Here is a 21,172-nt window from a genome sequence, read left to right as displayed (position 1 = left end):
TGGCCATATTCGCGACAGCCCCAATGAATGTGAACTCACGCACAAGCTCAAGGCCGCCGCCTGCAGGAATAACAAGCGCAGTCACACCACTTCCAGAATGCACCGCGTGTAAATCGCTATTCACATTTTGATTAAAGCAAGCAGGTAATGAATGTGGATTTGTTCAGTAAACAATATTAATATTTAGTTTGTTATCTTTTGAGACAATATTAAGCATGGAATTGCTATACTAACATTGTGCGATGTTACGGATGTGACACATCTTTGTGAACCCATGGTGTAGAGAGAAATTCTCGGCGTATGTGGGCTCTGCCACGAATCGTTGCAAAGTGTCGCTTCTCGGCCTTTTGGCCAAGATTAAGTGTAGTATCTGGTTTTTTTACCAGTTTAATATCGGATACGTATTACATAGTGGTAGCTTATATTAAATAGATTAGCGTAAGTACCCGGCGAAAAAGGCAGAGAATTCCTTCAGTCACGAAAGGTTTAAATAAAATGTTAAGGCAGACACATTGATTTACGCACAAACATTGGCCCACGCACATGAACTTACACGCGCACAGACAACAACAACCGCCATTTGCCACGAAGTGGTGCTGACGTCACCACGACGCTTGTGCCAGGCCATGTGCACCTTGTGGCCACGTCAAGTGTCAAATGCCTGCTGGCAGGAGGTCACGGGGCAGACCCAGGTGCCACAGGTCGAATGACTGAGATGACTGGCTGATGCACCACCTGTGCCCCCTACTGTGCCAACTTGCTGGCAAGTGTGTGTTATCGCTTCTCGGCCTTTTGGCTAAGATCAAGTGTAGTATCTGTTCTTATCAGTTTAATATCTGATACGTACCACATTGTGGTACCTTATATTGAATTGATTTTTGGGACAGGGAGATGGAATAGAGGCTTGCTCCGTCCACTCCGCGCATCAACCCTGTATTGCAGTTTCTCCGGGAATGGTGCACCTCCCTGCTGGGGGAAGGATATCATCAAACAAAAGTAGGCTATGTTGGGTTTGCAAACTCTATTTCCGCTGTTTGTCCGTAATTGGGTGCGTTCTCTCCTGTTTTGTTACCAGTCCCCTCCATCTTCTCATTTGTGCCCTGGATAGCTGTCAAATTTCAAAAATCTATCAAACTCTTTTCACAGGTATCCAGTCGGTGTGGGTCAAGAAGTAATATGTCATATGCACATGCACTTATATATAAACAGTTTGTTTTATCCTGTACTGCTCTGTTTGTTACGTCTTCATAACGCAGTATTGCCCATAATTCCGTAATTTACCTATCTTAGTCTATCTTGCTTCATGTGCTATGTAGAAAGGCCTTAGGCTGAAATGTTACTATACCTTCCTTTAGGGACAGTGTTTATTAACGAACGATATTTTTTCGATAGTTTTTTTTCATTCATATGTATTGGTCGTACAATTTGTATTATTATATTAGCATTTTCAGATTCTAATTCTCTTAATCAATTACAATTGCACCTAAAAACTTCCTCGTTTGTTGGCAGAAACAAACTCGGTTTAATTATTTCTGGGTGTGCCAAAGCCTTTTGCAGAAATTGAGATTTTGTCCCGGTTTCAAATATGAATGGCCGTGTGCGTGACTGATGCTTGTTTAATATTCCGTATCTCTTAACACCATGGCACATGCGGAATGGTCGTGATAACTTATGCGCATATTCTTTGGTAAAGTCACGTAAAGTATTTTTTTGTAATTTTTGTTATTTTCTTTGAAGCTATCTATGTGACTTTACCGAAAGACCCAAATAATATTCGCACAATAAGTTACCACGACCATTCCGCATGTGCCATGGTGTTAAAAATAACAAAGTAGTTTTTTGTTAGTTTTTTTATATTTCTTTGAACCTATCTACATGACTTTACCGAAAGGCCCAAAGAATATGAATTCCTGCAGTCACGAAAGCTTTAAGTCAGTATTTATTGTGCGTAGTAACGGGTGGAGGCCCCATGGTGTAGAGAGAGTATTGGCGTATGTAATCTCCACCACTGGCAAGTGTGTGTTATCGCTTCTCGGCCTTTTGGCTAAGATCAAGTGTAGTATCTGTTCTTATCAGTTTAATATCTGATACGTACCACATTGTGGTACCTTATATTAAATTGATTTTTGGGACAGGGAGATGGAATAGGGGCTTGCTCCGTCCACTCCGCGCATAAACCCGGTAGTGCAGTTTCTCCGGGAATGGTGCACCTCCCTGCTGGGGGAGGGATATCATCAAACAAAAGTAGACTATGTTGGGTTTGCAAACCCCATTTGCGCTGTTTGTCCGTAATTGGGTGCGTTCTCTCCTGCTTTGTTACCAGTCCCCTCCATCTTCTCATTTGTGCCCTGGATAGCTGTCAAATTTCAAAAATCTATCAAACTCTTTTCACAGGTATCCAGTCGGTGTGGGTCAAGAAGTAATATGTCATATGCACATGCACTTATATACACACAGTTTGTTTTATCCTGTACTGCTCTGTTTGTTAGATTTTGTCCCGGTTTCAAATATGAATGGCCGTGTGCGTGACTGATGCTTGTTTAATATTCCGTATCTCTTAACACCATGGCACATGCGGAATGGTCGTGATAACTTATTGTGCGCATATTCTTTGGTAAAGTCACGTAAAGTATTTTTTTGTAATTTTTGTTATTTTCTTTGAAGCTATCTATGTGACTTTACCGAAAGACCCAAATAATATTCGCACAATAAGTTACCACGACCATTCCGCATGTGCCATGGTGTTAAAAATAACAAAGTAGTTTTTGTTAGTTTTTTTTAAATATTTCTTTGAACCTATCTACATGACTTTACCGAAAGGCCCAAAGAATATGAATTCCTGCAGTCACGAAAGCTTTAAGTCAGTATTTATTGTAATTGGTTTTTTTACCCTTCTATCTGGCAACAAAACTGACACCTTTTTACAAGGAGTCATGTTTGCATAGACTGCAATACCTGCAGTCATAATACAAACAAAAGAACATAACTCTGATAATGTGCACTGTCCTTGAAGTTGATTGGTCCACACCCGAGACAGCTTTCCTTAGAGCCTAGTCTCACATGGGTTGGACCAGATGACGCCAAAAGGCGCACAACTCAAAGACAATGCACCATCAGAGTATGAGAGCTCGGGGCAAGCATCTACACTATGGGAACCTCATTTGCCAGTAAAAATATGATAATTGGTTTTTTTACCCTTCTATCTGGCAACAAAACTGACACCTTTTTACAAGGAGTCATGTTTGCATAGACCGCAATACCTGCAGTCATAATACAAACAAAAGAACATAACTCTGATAATGTGCACTGTCCTTGAAGTTGATTGGTCCACACCCGAGACAGCTTTCCTTAGAGCCTAGTCTCACATGGGTTGGACCAGATGACGCCAAAAGGCGCACAACTCAAAGACAATGCACCATCAGAGTATGAGAGCTCGGGGCAAGCATCTACACTATGGGAACCTCATTTGCCAGTAAAAATATGATAATTGGTTTTTTTACCCTTCTATCTGGCAACAAAACTGACACCTTTTTACAAGGAGTCATGTTTGCATAGACCGCAATACCTGCAGTCATAATACAAACAAAAGAACATAACTCTGATAATGTGCACTGTCCTTGAAGTTGATTGGTCCACACCCGAGACAGCTTTCCTTAGAGCCTAGTCTCACATGGGTTGGACCAGATGACGCCAAAAGGCGCACAACTCAAAGACAATGCACCATCAGAGTATGAGAGCTCGGGGCAAGCATCTACACTATGGGAACCTCATTTGCCAGTAAAAATATGATAATTGGTTTTTTTACCCTTCTATCTGGCAACAAAACTGACACCTTTTTACAAGGAGTCATGTTTGCATAGACCGCAATACCTGCAGTCATAATACAAACAAAAGAACATAACTCTGATAATGTGCACTGTCCTTGAAGTTGATTGGTCCACACCCGAGACAGCTTTCCTTAGAGCCTAGTCTCACATGGGTTGGACCAGATGACGCCAAAAGGCGCACAACTCAAAGACAATGCACCATCAGAGTATGAGAGCTCGGGGCAAGCATCTACACTATGGGAACCTCATTTGCCAGTAAAAATATGATAATTGGTTTTTTTACCCTTCTATCTGGCAACATGACTCCTATGCAAACATGACTCCTTGTAAAAAGGTGTCAGTTTTGTTGCCAGATAGAAGGGTAAAAAAACCAATTATCATATTTTTACTGGCAAATGAGGTTCCCATAGTGTAGATGCTTGCCCCGAGCTCTCATACTCTGATGGTGCATTGTCTTTGAGTTGTGCGCCTTTTGGCGTCATCTGGTCCAACCCATGTGAGACTAGGCTCTAAGGAAAGCTGTCTCGGGTGTGGACCAATCAACTTCAAGGACAGTGCACATTATCAGAGTTATGTTCTTTTGTTTGTATTATGACTGCAGGTATTGCGGTCTATGCAAACATGACTCCTTGTAAAAAGGTGTCAGTTTTGTTGCCAGATAGAAGGGTAAAAAAACCAATTATCATATTTTTACTGGCAAATGAGGTTCCCATAGTGTAGATGCTTGCCCCGAGCTCTCATACTCTGATGGTGCATTGTCTTTGAGTTGTGCGCCTTTTGGCGTCATCTGGTCCAACCCATGTGAGACTAGGCTCTAAGGAAAGCTGTCTCGGGTGTGGACCAATCAACTTCAAGGACAGTGCACATTATCAGAGTTATGTTCTTTTGTTTGTATTATGACTGCAGGTATTGCGGTCTATGCAAACATGACTCCTTGTAAAAAGGTGTCAGTTTTGTTGCCAGATAGAAGGGTAAAAAAACCAATTATCATATTTTTACTGGCAAATGAGGTTCCCATAGTGTAGATGCTTGCCCCGAGCTCTCATACTCTGATGGTGCATTGTCTTTGAGTTGTGCGCCTTTTGGCGTCATCTGGTCCAACCCATGTGAGACTAGGCTCTAAGGAAAGCTGTCTCGGGTGTGGACCAATCAACTTCAAGGACAGTGCACATTATCAGAGTTATGTTCTTTTGTTTGTATTATGACTGCAGGTATTGCGGTCTATGCAAACATGACTCCTTGTAAAAAGGTGTCAGTCTTGTTGCCAGATAGAAGGGTAAAAAAACCAATTATCATATTTTTACTGGCAAATGAGGTTCTCAGTATTTATTGTGCGTAGTAACGGGTGGAGGCCCCATGGTGTAGAGAGAGTCTTGGCGTATGTAATCTCCACCACTGGCAAGTGTGTGTTATCGCTTCTCGGCCTTTTGGCTAAGATCAAGTGTAGTATCTGTTCTTATCAGTTTAATATCTGATACGTACCACATTGTGGTACCTTATATTGAATTGATTTTTGGGACAGGGAGATGGAATAAAGGCTTGCTCCGTCCACTCCGCGCATCAACCCTGTATTGCAGTTTCTCCGGGAATGGTGCACCTCCCTGCTGGGGGAAGGATATCATCAAACAAAAGTAGACTATGTTGGGTTTGCAAACTCTATTTCCGCTGTTTGTCCGTAATTGGGTGCGTTCTCTCCTGTTTTGTTACCAGTCCCCTCCATCTTCTCATTTGTGCCCTGGATAGCTGTCAAATTTCAAAAATCTATCAAACTCTTTTCACAGGTATCCAGTCGGTGTGGGTCAAGAAGTAATATGTCATATGCACATGCACTTATATATAAACAGTTTGTTTTATCCTGTACTGCTCTGTTTGTTACGTCTTCATAACGCAGTATTGCCCATAATTCCGTAATTTACCTATCTTAGTCTATCTTGCTTCATGTGCTATGTAGAAAGGCCTTAGGCTGAAATGTTACTATACCTTCCTTTAGGGACAGTGTTTATTAACGAACGATATTTTTTCGATAGTTTTTTTCATTCATATGTATTGGTCGTACAATTTGTATTATTATATTAGCATTTTCAGATTCTAATTCTCTTAATCAATAGCAATTGCACCTAAAAACTTCCTCGTTTGTTGGCAGAAACAAACTCGGTTTAATTATTTCTGGGTGTGCCAAAGCCTTTTGCAGAAATTGAGATTTTGTCCCGGTTTCAAATATGAATGGCCGTGTGCGTGACTGATGCTTGTTTAATATTCCGTATCTCTTAACACCATGGCACATGCGGAATGGTCGTGATAACTTATTGTGCGCATATTCTTTGGTAAAGTCACGTAAAGTATTTTTTTGTAATTTTTGTTATTTTCTTTGAAGCTATCTATGTGACTTTACCGAAAGACCCAAATAATATTCGCACAATAAGTTACCACGACCATTCCGCATGTGCCATGGTGTTAAAAATAACAAAGTAGTTTTTGTTAGTTTTTTTTATATTTCTTTGAACCTATCTACATGACTTTACCGAAAGGCCCAAAGAATATGAATTCCTGCAGTCACGAAAGCTTTAAGTCAGTATTTATTGTGCGTAGTAACGGGTGGAGGCCCCATGGTGTAGAGAGAGTCTTGGCGTATGTAATCTCCACCACTGGCAAGTGTGTGTTATCGCTTCTCGGCCTTTTGGCTAAGATCAAGTGTAGTATCTGTTCTTATCAGTTTAATATCTGATACGTACCACATTGTGGTACCTTATATTGAATTGATTTTTGGGACAGGGAGATGGAATAGAGGCTTGCTCCGTCCACTCTGCGCATCAACCCTGTATTGCAGTTTCTCCGGGAATGGTGCACCTCCCTGCTGGGGGAAGGATATCATCAAACAAAAGTAGACTATGTTGGGTTTGCAAACTCTATTTCCGCTGTTTGTCCGTAATTGGGTGCGTTCTCTCCTGTTTTGTTACCAGTCCCCTCCATCTTCTCATTTGTGCCCTGGATAGCTGTCAAATTTCAAAAATCTATCAAACTCTTTTCACAGGTATCCAGTCGGTGTGGGTCAAGAAGTAATATGTCATATGCACATGCACTTATATATAAACAGTTTGTTTTATCCTGTACTGCTCTGTTTGTTACGTCTTCATAACGCAGTATTGCCCATAATTCCGTAATTTACCTATCTTAGTCTATCTTGCTTCATGTGCTATGTAGAAAGGCCTTAGGCTGAAATGTTACTATACCTTCCTTTAGGGACAGTGTTTATTAACGAACGATATTTTTTCGATAGTTTTTTTTCATTCATATGTATTGGTCGTACAATTTGTATTATTATATTAGCATTTTCAGATTCTAATTCTCTTAATCAATTACAATTGCACCTAAAAACTTCCTCGTTTGTTGGCAGAAACAAACTCGGTTTAATTATTTCTGGGTGTGCCAAAGCCTTTTGCAGAAATTGAGATTTTGTCCCGGTTTCAAATATGAATGGCCGTGTGCGTGACTGATGCTTGTTTAATATTCCGTATCTCTTAACACCATGGCACATGCGGAATGGTCGTGATAACTTATTGTGCGCATATTCTTTGGTAAAGTCACGTAAAGTATTTTTTTGTAATTTTTGTTATTTTCTTTGAAGCTATCTATGTGACTTTACCGAAAGACCCAAATAATATTCGCACAATAAGTTACCACGACCATTCCGCATGTGCCATGGTGTTAAAAATAACAAAGTAGTTTTTGTTAGTTTTTTTTATATTTCTTTGAACCTATCTACATGACTTTACCGAAAGGCCCAAAGAATATGAATTCCTGCAGTCACGAAAGCTTTAAGTCAGTATTTATTGTGCGTAGTAACGGGTGGAGGCCCCATGGTGTAGAGAGAGTCTTGGCGTATGTAATCTCCACCACTGGCAAGTGTGTGTTATCGCTTCTCGGCCTTTTGGCTAAGATCAAGTGTAGTATCTGTTCTTATCAGTTTAATATCTGATACGTACCACATTGTGGTACCTTATATTGAATTGATTTTTGGGACAGGGAGATGGAATAGAGGCTTGCTCCGTCCACTCTGCGCATCAACCCTGTATTGCAGTTTCTCCGGGAATGGTGCACCTCCCTGCTGGGGGAAGGATATCATCAAACAAAAGTAGACTATGTTGGGTTTGCAAACTCTATTTCCGCTGTTTGTCCGTAATTGGGTGCGTTCTCTCCTGTTTTGTTACCAGTCCCCTCCATCTTCTCATTTGTGCCCTGGATAGCTGTCAAATTTCAAAAATCTATCAAACTCTTTTCACAGGTATCCAGTCGGTGTGGGTCAAGAAGTAATATGTCATATGCACATGCACTTATATATAAACAGTTTGTTTTATCCTGTACTGCTCTGTTTGTTACGTCTTCATAACGCAGTATTGCCCATAATTCCGTAATTTACCTATCTTAGTCTATCTTGCTTCATGTGCTATGTAGAAAGGCCTTAGGCTGAAATGTTACTATACCTTCCTTTAGGGACAGTGTTTATTAACGAACGATATTTTTTCGATAGTTTTTTTTCATTCATATGTATTGGTCGTACAATTTGTATTATTATATTAGCATTTTCAGATTCTAATTCTCTTAATCAATTACAATTGCACCTAAAAACTTCCTCGTTTGTTGGCAGAAACAAACTCGGTTTAATTATTTCTGGGTGTGCCAAAGCCTTTTGCAGAAATTGAGATTTTGTCCCGGTTTCAAATATGAATGGCCGTGTGCGTGACTGATGCTTGTTTAATATTCCGTATCTCTTAACACCATGGCACATGCGGAATGGTCGTGATAACTTATGCGCATATTCTTTGGTAAAGTCACGTAAAGTATTTTTTTGTAATTTTTGTTATTTTCTTTGAAGCTATCTATGTGACTTTACCGAAAGACCCAAATAATATTCGCACAATAAGTTACCACGACCATTCCGCATGTGTCATGGTGTTAAAAATAACAAAGTAGTTTTTTGTTAGTTTTTTTATATTTCTTTGAACCTTTCTACATGACTTTACCGAAAGGCCCAAAGAATATGAATTCCTGCAGTCACGAAAGCTTTAAGTCAGTATTTATTGTGCGTAGTAACGGGTGGAGGCCCCATGGTGTAGAGAGAGTCTTGGCGTATGTAATCTCCACCACTGGCAAGTGTGTGTTATCGCTTCTCGGCCTTTTGGCTAAGATCAAGTGTAGTATCTGTTCTTATCAGTTTAATATCTGATACGTACCACATTGTGGTACCTTATATTAAATTGATTTTTGGGACAGGGAGATGGAATAGGGGCTTGCTCCGTCCACTCCGCGCATAAACCCGGTATTGCAGTTTCTCCGGGAATGGTGCACCTCCCTGCTGGGGGAGGGATATCATCAAACAAAAGTAGACTATGTTGGGTTTGCAAACCCCATTTGCGCTGTTTGTCCGTAATTGGGTGCGTTCTCTCCTGCTTTGTTACCAGTCCCCTCCATCTTCTCATTTGTGCCCTGGATAGCTGTCAAATTTCAAAAATCTATCAAACTCTTTTCACAGGTATCCAGTCGGTGTGGGTCAAGAAGTAATATGTCATATGCACATGCACTTATATATAAACAGTTTGTTTTATCCTGTACTGCTCTGTTTGTTACGTCTTCATAACGCAGTATTGCCCATAATTCCGTAATTTACCTATCTTAGTCTATCTTGCTTCATGTGCTATGTAGAAAGGCCTTAGGCTGAAATGTTACTATACCTTCCTTTAGGGACAGTGTTTATTAACGAACGATATTTTTTCGATAGTTTTTTTTCATTCATATGTATTGGTCGTACAATTTGTATTATTATATTAGCATTTTCAGATTCTAATTCTCTTAATCAATAGCAATTGCACCTAAAAACTTCCTCGTTTGTTGGCAGAAACAAACTCGGTTTAATTATTTCTGGGTGTGCCAAAGCCTTTTGCAGAAATTGAGATTTTGTCCCGGTTTCAAATATGAATGGCCGTGTGCGTGACTGATGCTTGTTTAATATTCCGTATCTCTTAACGCCATGGCACATGCGGAATGGTCGTGATAACTTATGCGCATATTCTTTGGTAAAGTCACGTAACGTATTTTTTTGTAATTTTTGTTATTTTCTTTGAAGCTATCTATGTGACTTTACCGAAAGACCCAAATAATATTCGCACAATAAGTTACCACGACCATTCCGCATGTGCCATGGTGTTAAAAATAACAAAGTAGTTTTTTGTTAGTTTTTTTATATTTCTTTGAACCTATCTACATGACTTTACCGAAAGGCCCAAAGAATATGAATTCCTGCAGTCACGAAAGCTTTAAGTCAGTATTTATTGTGCGTAGTAACGGGTGGAGGCCCCATGGTGTAGAGAGAGTCTTGGCGTATGTAATCTCCACCACTGGCAAGTGTGTGTTATCGCTTCTCGGCCTTTTGGCTAAGATCAAGTGTAGTATCTGTTCTTATCAGTTTAATATTTGATACGTACCACATTGTGGTACCTTATATTAAATTGATTTTTGGGACAGGGAGATGGAATGGTGGCTTGCTCCGTCCACTCCGCGCATCAACCCGGTATTGCAGTTTCTCCGGAAATGGTGCACCTCCCTGCTGGGGGAGGAATATCATCAAACAAAAGTAGACTATGTTGGGTTTGCAAACCCCATTTCCGCTGTTTGTCCGTAATTGGGTGCGTTCTCTCCTGTTTTGTTACCAGTCCCCTCCATCTTCTCATTTGTGCCCTGGATAGCTGTCAAATTTCAAAAATCTATAAAACTATTTTCACAGGTATCCAGTCGGTGTGGGTCAAGAAGTAATATGTCATATGCACATGCACTTATATACAAACAGTTTGTTTTATCCTGTACTGCTCTGTTTGTTACGTCTTCATAACGCAGTATTGCCCATAATTCCGTAATTTACCTATCTTAGTCTATCTTGCTTCATGTGCTATGTAGAAAGGCCTTAGGCTGAAATTTTACTATACCTTCCTTTAGGGACAGTGTTTATTAACGAACGATATTTTTTCGATAGTTTTTTTTCATTCATATGTATTGGTCGTACAATTTGTATTATTATATTAGCATTTTCAGATTCTAATTCTCTTAATCAATTACAATTGCACCTAAGAACTTCCTCGTTTGTTGGCAGAAACAAACTCGGTTTAATTTTTTCTGGGTGTGCCAAAGCCTTTTGCAGAAATTGAGATTTTGTCCCGGTTTCAAATATGAATGGCCGTGTGCGTGACTGATGCTTGTTTAATATTCCGTATCTCTTAACGCCATGGCACATGCGGAATGGGCGTGATAACTTCTGCGCATATTCTTTGGTAAAGTCACGTAAAGTATTTTTTTGCAATTTTTGTTATTTTCTTTGAACCTATCTATGTGACTTTACCGAAAGACCCAAATAATATTCGCACAATAAGTTACCACGACCATTCCGAATGTGCCATGGTGTTAAAAATAACAAAGTAGTTTTTTCTTATTTTTTGATATTTTCTTTGAACCTATCTACATGACTTTACCGAAAGGCCCAAAGAATATGAATTCCTGCAGTCACGAAAGCTTTAAGTCAGTATTTATTGTGCGTAGTAACGGGTGGAGGCCCCATGGTGTAGAGAGAGTTTTGGCGTATGTAATCTCCACCACTGGCAAGTGTGTGTTATCGCTTCTCGGCCTTTTGGCTAAGATCAAGTGTAGTATCTGTTCTTATCAGTTTAATATCTGATACGTACCACATTGTGGTACCTTATATTAAATAGATTTTTGGGACAGGGAGATGGAATAGGGGCTTGCTCCGTCCACTCCGCGCATCAACCCGGTATTGCAGTTTCTCCGGAAATGGTGCACCTCCCTGCTGGGGGAGGAATATCATCAAACAAAAGTAGACTATGTTGGGTTTGCAAACCCCATTTCCGCTGTTTGTCCGTAATTGGGTGCGTTCTCTCCTGTTTTGTTACCAGTCCCCTCCATCTTCTCATTTGTGCCCTGGATAGCTGTCAAATTTCAAAAATCTATAAAACTATTTTCACAGGTATCCAGTCGGTGTGGGTCAAGAAGTAATATGTCATATGCACATGCACTTATATACAAACAGTTTGTTTTATCCTGTACTGCTCTGTTTGTTACGTCTTCATAACGCAGTATTGCCCATAATTCCGTAATTTACCTATCTTAGTCTATCTTGCTTCATGTGCTATGTAGAAAGGCCTTAGGCTGAAATTTTACTATACCTTCCTTTAGGGACAGTGTTTATTAACGAACGATATTTTTTCGATAGTTTTTTTTTCATTCATATGTATTGGTCGTACAATTTGTATTATTATATTAGCATTTTCAGATTCTAATTCTCTTAATCAATTACAATTGCACCTAAGAACTTCCTCGTTTGTTGGCAGAAACAAACTCGGTTTAATTTTTTCTGGGTGTGCCAAAGCCTTTTGCAGAAATTGAGATTTTGTCCCGGTTTCAAATATGAATGGCCGTGTGCTTGACTGATGCTTGTTTAATATTCCGTATCTCTTAACGCCATGGCACATGCGGAATGGTCGTGATAACTTCTGCGCATATTCTTTGGTAAAGTCACGTAAAGTATTTTTTTGCAATTTTTGTTATTTTCTTTGAACCTATCTATGTGACTTTACCGAAAGACCCAAATAATATTCGCACAATAAGTTACCACGACCATTCCGAATGTGCCATGGTGTTAAAAATAACAAAGTAGTTTTTTCTTATTTTTTGATATTTTCTTTGAACCTATCTACATGACTTTACCGAAAGGCCCAAAGAATATGAATTCCTGCAGTCACGAAAGCTTTAAGTCAGTATTTATTGTGCGTAGTAACGGGTGGAGGCCCCATGGTGTAGAGAGAGTTTTGGCGTATGTAATCTCCACCTCTGGCAAGTGTGTGTTATCGCTTCTCGGCCTTTTGGCTAAGATCAAGTGTAGTATCTGTTCTTATCAGTTTAATATCTGATACGTACCACATTGTGGTACCTTATATTAAATAGATTTTTGGGACAGGGAGATGGAATAGGGGCTTGCTCCGTCCACTCCGCGCATCAACCCGGTATTGCAGTTTCTCCAAAAATGGTGCACCTCCCTGCTGGGGGAGGAATATCATCGAACAAAAGTAGACTATGTTGGGTTTGCAAACCCCATTTCTGCTGTTTGTCCGTAATTGGGTGCGTTCTCTCCTGTTTTGTTACCAGTCCCCTCCATCTTCTCATTTGTGCCCTGGATAGCTGTCAAATTTCAAACATCTATAAAACTATTTTCACAGGTATCCAGTCGGTGTGGGTCAAGAAGTAATATGTCATATGCACATGCACTTATATATACAAACAGTTTGTTTTATCCTGTACTGCTCTGTTTGTTACGTCTTCATAACGCAGTATTGCCCATAATTCTGTAATTTACCTATCTTAGTCTATCTTGCTTCATGTGCTATGTAGAAAGGCCTTAGGCTGAAATTTTACTATACCTTCCTTTAGGGACAGTGTTTATTAACGAACGATATTTTTTCGATATTTTTTTTTCATTCATATGTATTGGTCGTACAATTTGTATTATTATATTAGCATTTTCAGATTCTAATTCTCTTAATCAATTACAATTGCACCTAAGAACTTCCTCGTTTGTTGGCAGAAACAAACTCGGTTTAATTTTTTCTGGGTGTGCCAAAGCCTTTTGCAGAAATTGAGATTTTGTCCCGGTTTCAAATATGAATGGCCGTGTGCGTGACTGATGCTTGTTTAATATTCCGTATCTCTTAACGCCATGGCACATGCGGAATGGTCGTGATAACTTCTGCGCATATTCTTTGGTAAAGTCACGTAAAGTATTTTTTTGTAATTTTTGTTATTTTCTTTGAACCTATCTATGTGACTTTACCGAAAGACCCAAATAATATTCGCACAATAAGTTACCACGACCATTCCGCATGTGCCATGGTGTTAAAAATAACAAAGTAGTTTTTTCTTATTTTTTGACATTTTCTTTGAACCTATCTACATGACTTTACCGAAAGGCCCAAAGAATATGAATTCCTGCAGTCACGAAAGCTTTAAGTCAGTATTTATTGTGCGTAGTAACGGGTGGAGGCCCCATGGTGTAGAGAGAGTTTTGGCGTATGTAATCTCCACCACTGGCAAGTGTGTGTTATCGCTTCTCGGCCTTTTGGCTAAGATCAAGTGTAGCATCTGTTCTTATCAGTTTAATATCTGATACGTACCACATTGTGGTACCTTATATTAAATAGATTTTTGGGACAGGGAGATGGAATAGGGGCTTGCTCCGTCCACTCCGCGCATCAACCCGGTATTGCAGTTTCTCCGGAAATGGTGCACCTCCCTGCTGGGGGAGGAATATCATCAAACAAAAGTAGACTGTTGGGTTTGCAAACCCCATTTCCGCTGTTTGTCCGTAATTGGGTGCGTTCTCTCCTGTTTTGTTACCAGTCCCCTCCATCTTCTCATTTGTGCCCTGGATAGCTGTCAAATTTCAAAAATCTATCAAACTATTTTCACAGGTATCCAGTCTGTGTGGGTCAAGAAGTAATATGTCATATGCACATGCACTTGTATACAAACAGTTTGTTTTATCCTGTACTGCTCTGTTTGTTACGTCTTCATAACGCAGTTTTGCCCATAATTCCGTAATTTACCTATCTTAGTCTATCTTGCTTCATGTGCTATGTAGAAAGGCCTTAGGCTGAAATTTTACTATACCTTCCTTTAGGGACAGTGTTTATTAACGAACGATATTTTTTCGATAGTTTTTTTTCATTCATATGTATTGGTCGTACAATTTGTATTATTTTATTAGCATTTTCAGATTCTAATTCTCTTAATCAATTACAATTGCACCTAAGAACTTCCTCGTTTGTTGGCAGAAACAAACTCGGTTTAATTTTTTCTGGGTGTGCCAAAGCCTTGTGCAGAAATTGAGATTTTGTCCCGGTTTCAAATATGAATGGCCGTGTGCGTGACTGATGCTTGTTTAATATTCCGTATCTCTTAACGCCATGGCACATGCGGAATGGTCGTGATAACTTCTGCGCATATTCTTTGGTAAAGTCACGTAAAGTATGTTTTTGTAATTTTTGTTATTTTCTTTGAACCTATCTATGTGACTTTACCGAAAGACCCAAATAATATTCGCACAATAAGTTACCACGACCATTCCGCATGTGCCATGGTGTTAAAAATAACAAAGTAGTTTTTTGTAATTTTTTTGATATTTTCTTTGAACCTATCTACATGACTTTACCGAAAGGCCCAAAGAATATGAATTCCTGCAGTCACGAAAGCTTTAAGTCAGTATTTATTGTGCGTAGTAACGGGTGGAGGCCCCATGGTGTAGAGAGAGTCTTGGCGTATGTAATCTCCACCACTGGCAAGTGTGTGTTATCGCTTCTCGGCCTTTTGGCTAAGATCAAGTGTAGTATCTGTTCTTATCAGTTTAATATCTGATACGTACCACATTGTGGTACCTTATATTAAATTGATTTTTGGGACAGGGAGATGGAATAGGGGCTTGCTCCGTCCACTCCGCGCATCAACCCGGTATTGCAGTTTCTCCGGGAATGGTGCACCTCCCTGCTGGGGGAGGAATATCATCAAACAAAAGTAGACTATGTTGGGTTTGCAAACCCCATTTCCGCTGTTTGTCCGTAATTGGGTGCGTTCTCTCCTGTTTTGTTACCAGTCCCCTCCATCTTCTCATTTGTGCCCTGGATAGCTGTCAAATTTCAAAAATCTATCAAACTATTTTCACAGCTATCCAGTCGGTGTGGGTCAAGAAGTAATATGTCATATGCACATGCACTTATATACAAACAGTTTGTTTTATCCTGTACTGCTCTGTTTGTTACGTCTTCATAACGCAGTATTGCCCATAATTCCGTAATTTACCTATCTTAGTCTATCTTGCTTCATGTGCTATGTAGAAAGGCCTTAGGCTGAAATTTTACTATACCTTCCTTTAGGGACAGTGTTTATTAACGAACGATATTTTTTCGATAGTTTTTTTTCATTCATATGTATTGGTCGTACAATTTGTATTATTATATTAGCATTTTCAGATTCTAATTCTCTTGATCAATTACACTTGCACCTAAGAACTTCCTCGTTTGTTGGCAGAAACAAACTCGGTTTAATTATTTCTGGGTGTGCCAAAGCCTTTTGCAGAAATTGAGATTTTCGTCCCGGTTTCAAATATGAATGGCCGTGTGCGTGACTGATGCTTGTTTAATATTCCGTATCTCTTAACGCCATGGCACATGCGGAATGGTCGTGATAACTTCTGCGCATATTCTTTGGTAAAGTCACGTTAAGTATTTTTTTGTAATTTTGTTATTTTCTTTGAACATATCTATGTGACTTTACCGAAAGACCCAAATAATATTCGCACAATAAGTTACCACGACCATTCCGCATGTGCCATGATGTTAAAAATAACAAAGTAGTTTTTTTGTTATTTTTTTTAATATTTCTTTGAACCTATCTACATGACTTTACCGAAAGGCCCAAAGAATATGAATTCCTGCAGTCACGAAAGCTTTAAGTCAGTATTTATTGTGCGAAATAACGGGTGGAGGCCCCATGGTGTAGAGAGAGTTTTGGCGTATGTAATCTCCACCACTGGCAAGTGTGTGTTATTGTGGTGCCACAGCGACGGGGCTGCTCTGCCGAGCCAGGGAGCCGCCCGGCTTCCCCCACCGCACTGCCCCCCATCACCCCCCCCCACATAAGCACACACCTGCATGCATTCCCCCCCCCCATAGAGCTGGAAGGGAAGGTCACCTGATCGACCGGTTTTTATCCGAGAAACCCTTATCGGGAATAACTCTCACGGTTTCCGGCGATCAGATGGATGACCTCCCCCGTGCTACGTGGCACCGCGGCGCTGCGGCCAGCCTTAATATGGTGTGGTCGCGGCGTGGGGCATTCGGCCACCGCGGTTGAGGTGCATTTCCCCCCACACACGCGAGTATCGACGGGGCAGGCAGAGGGAATAAGTATTGTGATAGAGGAGCATCGTTAGAAAACACGCAGCGCATCTGAACGCATAATCAGGCACCCCCGCACAGGCAGCGGAGGGACGACGTAATTACGCTCGGGCACGCAGGCACCATTATTAGGGGAGTTAAAGAATAAGGCTATTAGTATGAATAACCTGGAGAGCGGGGGCACGCGGGCAGCCGTGCACAAATTCCCACGGCGCACCTTTGTAATGGACGCCGCCGCATGAACCTCGATGATGGGGGCCTGCGTGAGAAAGGGATTAATTAGGATTTACGAGCCCATTGTTCAGCGCAGCACCCCTTTGAGGTAGGGAGAATAAATAGGGGGGCGCAAGGGGGAAGGGGCGCGCTTCTCTCCAGGCCAGCGGACCAGCAGCAGCTGCAGCCAGCGACCTGGACGTCCGTGCGACGTATCGAGGTACCTCCACGGGCGCCAAACAGTGAGTGGGGAGGTGAGGTAGGATAATAGCCGATAAATAGGGAATAGGTACCGGTTTAGTGGAATAGGCCAGCCTCGTCGACTCACTGATTCAACATTAAGTTACCAGGTAATAAATCATTAATAGCGAAGCGTGGTCTCGCGTGATCTTGTCGTGCAGTGTGAGCGCGTGGGGAAGCGTGTGTACGCAGTGGTTCTGTAGTGCTGCGGCTCGCCTCGGGGGAGCGCTGCGCAGAGCGGTGCGCGTGTGGGTGCGCGTGTGTTCACTACGTATATGATACAGGTGTGCGATCACAACGTGAGTGCTCCGTGTTGAGTGAGTGCCGCGCAGAGCTGTGTGTGGGTGTGCGCGTACGTAAATTAACCATGCCGGCTACGCGGACCCGCGGTGGAGGGGAATCCTCGGGCGACGGCTCCCACACCACGGGTGGGGAACCTAGCAGCGGGGGGGCGATTGATGATGCTTGCCCGGCCGTTAACATTATCGAGGGAGGGATCTCGGGGGCTAGCGACCCCCACATATTGGTGTCAGAAGTGGGATGATCCCCCGCACCCCCAAGGGAAAGAGGCCCCCCAACCCAGATTAAAATCAAAGGCACATTTACGGGCAAAGGAATTCCAACATGGAAATCGTTTGTCCGCAGCATCAGGGGGGCTAAAAAAGTTAATGGGTGGTCAGATGAGGAGGCGTTGCAGCAGTTAGAGCTACATTTAGATGGGCGAGCAGCTGACTTTGTGGAAGCTTTGCCCGCAAGCGCACAAACTCAGTGGGAAAAATTAATGTGCGAACTCGAACGGCGCTTCGGCGCCTATGACGAGGAGGATGCACAGACGGCCTTAGAGGCACGCCGTCGCCAGCCCGGCAAGGATCTATGAGATTATGCCGAGGATGTACGCATGTTGACCCAGCTCGCGTACCCAGAGTACGAGGCCAAAATAATTGAGGGCCTCGCCGCCGGTAAAATCCAGCGATATTTGGCACGCACCCCGTGGTGGCAGCCAAATGTAGACGGTGCACGCCTCTCCTTTAACACCCTCGTCGAGCGCGCACGCAAATGCGAGAAACTCTCGGGTGAGCGCGCGCAGCCTCGAGGGAGGGGACGAGAGTGCGCCGTAGCGAGCCTACTCTCCGACGAGGAGGAAGAGCTCGCCATCGCAGTAAGGGGACGGGCAAGGGAGCCCCAGAGACCCAGCGAAACAACCCCGGGTTGGGTAGCCGGGTTACAGACCGGCATAGGAGATATGGACGGTAAGATAACCAACGTAGGTGAGAATATGACCAAGCTGCAATCCTCCGTTGAGACCATTCGATCCGAGATGGGGGAACTAGACTCCACGGTAGGAGGGCTAACTGGAAGGATAGCCCGACTAGAAGCAGAGTATGAGCAGCAGCGCACTGGGGGAGGAGGGAGTGGGAAGAGAGCCCACTACGGAGCCGCCACCCCTCCCCGGGCGTGTTATGTGTGCGATCGGCGAGGGCATCTCAGGAGGGACTGTCCTCAGGTCGCCCGAGCTAGACAAGAGCTAAGGTCAAACACTAAGGCCCCCCTAGAGAGGGGACCACCGGGGGGTCAAATCGACGTAGCCCCGACACAAACAAGCTGTGAGAATAATGGCGAGCGAGTGATCTCCACACAGGTTCCAGCAACAACGCCCACAGAAACGGTGACTCCTGGCAACTGGCTACGGGAGCTGGTGGCAGGGATCACGGGGGCCACGTCGCTGGTGGAAGGGGAGGTAAACGGAGTGCGTACCCGAATCCTGCTGGACACGGGGGCGGTGGCCTCGCTCGTGAGCGCAGCACACTGCAGCGCGATCGGGGTCGACGTGTGTCACCTGCAGGCCCCGGACCGCGCGCTGCACACGGCGAGCGGAGCCGGAATGGGGTTGCTGGGGAGAACCACCCTAGAGGTCCGCATAAGCAGCCAGGTGTGCACCCAGGAGTTCTACGTGTCGAGTGCGTTGTGTCACGAGTGTATCGCAGGTACCGACCTCTTAGAACGGCTGGGACTCAACGTGCAACCCCGCCAGCGATGCGCCACCATGGAGAGCAACGGCGAGCGGATACCGTTCCTGGGACGAGAACCGACGCGCCCCCGCTTCGCACCTGTGGCCGCTATCCTGGCGACGGCAGTCACCATCGGCCCGCTCACCGAGATGCTGGTGCCGGTGGCAACATCCCCCACCGACCCCGCGCTCCGACCATTAGGGGAGGTAATGCTAACTCCTCACCCGGAGTTGGCAAAACGGTATGGGGTCGTGGGATCCGCCACGTTGGTAAACGCAGATGGGGACCGATTGTTTATGCGGATTTTTAACCCCCACAGTACCCCAGCGATACTGCGGCGGCGCACCCCGATAGCCACCGTACACCCCCTGCACGCACGCCACTCTAACGACTCGGTGTTCGCACTCTGGGCTGAGGACCCCGGGCGTCCTGAGGGTGACCAGGACCTGGCCTGGCGAGTCGGCCCGACTCCCCGAGCCGAGGTCGTTCCCCTGCTCGACGCGTTACATGTACCATGGGCGGATTTACCTAAGGGAGAGGCCGATCGGCTGCGCGAGTTACTGCGGGAGTATGCCGACGTATTCAGTGAACACGACTCGGACGTGGGTCGGACCGATCTTGTTAAGCACCAAATTGATACCGGTGCAGCCCGACCCATCAAACTCCCTGCGTACCGAGTGGGCGCACCCGAACGCGCCCAAATCAAAGAGGCAGTTGGGGACATGCTTCACGATAACATAATTCAGCCCTCGGCGAGCCCCTGGTCAGCCCCAGTGGTACTAGTAATGAAAAAGGATGGGTCAACCCGGTTCTGCGTCGATTACCGTAAACTAAATGCAGTCACGCTCGGCGATGCCTTCCCCATACCCCGCATCGACGACACCTTCGACAGTCTCGCAGGAGCGCGGTATTTTTCCACCCTCGATCTGGCATCCGGTTACTGGCAAGTGGAGATGACGGAGGAGGATCGGCCAAAAACAGCATTCACCACCCCGATGGGCCTGTTTGAGTTTCGAGTGTTGCCGTTCGGACTCACTAACGCGCCCGCGACGTTCCAGCGGTTGATGGAGTTGGTGATGCGGGGCTTGCAGTGGGAACAGTGCCTGATTTACTTGGACGATGTGATAGTGTTCAGTAGATCTTTATCTGAGCATTGGTCCAGGCTTCGAGAGGTGTTCCAGCGACTGCGAGCGGCTCATCTCAAGCTCAAGCCGCGTAAGTGTTACATTGCGCAGCGCGAGGTGGGGTACCTCGGACACCGAGTCAGCGAGGCAGGGGTGAGCACCGATCCCGAGAAGGTGCGTGCCGTAGTGGATTGGCCGCGGCCGAGGAACCTGACGGAGATCAGGACATTCTTAGGACTCGCCACTTATTACCGTCGATTTGTAATGGGATTCAGTGAGATTGCACGCCCCCTCACCCAACTCACCTCCCCTAAGAACCCCTATCAGTGGTCGGAGGCCTGTCAGATGGCTTTCACCACACTCAAAGACCACCTCACCCACACCCCCACCTTGGCTTTTCCAGATTTCACCACCGATTTTATTTTGGACACTGACGCCTGCAGCAGTGGGCTGGGCGCGGTGCTGTCGCAAGTGCAGGGTGGGACGGAGCGGGTCATCGCGTACGCCAGTCGGACCCTGAGCGGGGCCGAGCTGAACTATTGCGTAACCCGTCAGGAACTGTATGCCGTGATTTTCGCGTGTAAACAGTTCCGACCGTACTTGTACGGCAGGAGATGTCGTGTGCGCACCGATCATTATGCACTGCAGTTCCTCCTTACATTCAAGGAACCGCGGGGGCAGATGGCTCGATGGCTGGCGCAGCTGCAGGAGTACAACCTGCAGATCGAGTACCGAGCGGGGCGGACACACGTGAA

The 21,172-nt window shown here is 44.0% G+C and overlaps 11 non-coding genes and 1 pseudogene across 11 annotated transcripts; all 12 read left to right on the top strand.

The window, feature by feature from the left end:
- The first annotated feature begins 331 nt into the window (after positions 1-331).
- LOC144937427 (U2 spliceosomal RNA) lies at positions 332-472 on the top strand (annotated as a pseudogene).
- A 304-nt stretch (positions 473-776) lies between these two features.
- On the top strand, positions 777-967 carry LOC144937415 (U2 spliceosomal RNA). The gene has a single exon (XR_013637715.1). It is a non-coding gene; the product is annotated as a U2 spliceosomal RNA (small nuclear RNA).
- A 1,057-nt stretch (positions 968-2,024) lies between these two features.
- LOC144937381 (U2 spliceosomal RNA) lies at positions 2,025-2,215 on the top strand. The gene has a single exon (XR_013637683.1). It is a non-coding gene; the product is annotated as a U2 spliceosomal RNA (small nuclear RNA).
- A 3,023-nt stretch (positions 2,216-5,238) lies between these two features.
- On the top strand, positions 5,239-5,429 carry LOC144937420 (U2 spliceosomal RNA). Its single transcript, XR_013637720.1, has one exon. It is a non-coding gene; the product is annotated as a U2 spliceosomal RNA (small nuclear RNA).
- Positions 5,430-6,488: 1,059 nt separating this feature from the next.
- Positions 6,489-6,679, top strand: LOC144937419 (U2 spliceosomal RNA). Its single transcript, XR_013637719.1, has one exon. It is a non-coding gene; the product is annotated as a U2 spliceosomal RNA (small nuclear RNA).
- A 1,060-nt stretch (positions 6,680-7,739) lies between these two features.
- LOC144937418 (U2 spliceosomal RNA) lies at positions 7,740-7,930 on the top strand. Its single transcript, XR_013637718.1, has one exon. It is a non-coding gene; the product is annotated as a U2 spliceosomal RNA (small nuclear RNA).
- A 1,057-nt stretch (positions 7,931-8,987) lies between these two features.
- On the top strand, positions 8,988-9,178 carry LOC144937327 (U2 spliceosomal RNA). Its single transcript, XR_013637633.1, has one exon. It is a non-coding gene; the product is annotated as a U2 spliceosomal RNA (small nuclear RNA).
- Positions 9,179-10,235: 1,057 nt separating this feature from the next.
- On the top strand, positions 10,236-10,426 carry LOC144937414 (U2 spliceosomal RNA). The gene has a single exon (XR_013637714.1). It is a non-coding gene; the product is annotated as a U2 spliceosomal RNA (small nuclear RNA).
- Positions 10,427-11,483: 1,057 nt separating this feature from the next.
- On the top strand, positions 11,484-11,674 carry LOC144937369 (U2 spliceosomal RNA). The gene has a single exon (XR_013637671.1). It is a non-coding gene; the product is annotated as a U2 spliceosomal RNA (small nuclear RNA).
- A 1,058-nt stretch (positions 11,675-12,732) lies between these two features.
- Positions 12,733-12,923, top strand: LOC144937410 (U2 spliceosomal RNA). The gene has a single exon (XR_013637711.1). It is a non-coding gene; the product is annotated as a U2 spliceosomal RNA (small nuclear RNA).
- A 1,059-nt stretch (positions 12,924-13,982) lies between these two features.
- On the top strand, positions 13,983-14,173 carry LOC144937394 (U2 spliceosomal RNA). Its single transcript, XR_013637696.1, has one exon. It is a non-coding gene; the product is annotated as a U2 spliceosomal RNA (small nuclear RNA).
- Positions 14,174-15,229: 1,056 nt separating this feature from the next.
- On the top strand, positions 15,230-15,420 carry LOC144937454 (U2 spliceosomal RNA). The gene has a single exon (XR_013637746.1). It is a non-coding gene; the product is annotated as a U2 spliceosomal RNA (small nuclear RNA).
- Positions 15,421-21,172: the final 5,752 nt, after the last annotated feature.

Source organism: Lampetra fluviatilis, chromosome 18, assembly GCF_964198595.1.
Source record: "Lampetra fluviatilis chromosome 18, kcLamFluv1.1, whole genome shotgun sequence".
In the NCBI taxonomy this organism is placed as follows: Eukaryota; Metazoa; Chordata; class Hyperoartia; order Petromyzontiformes; family Petromyzontidae; genus Lampetra; species Lampetra fluviatilis.
This window is presented reverse-complemented; position numbering and strand designations above follow the sequence as displayed.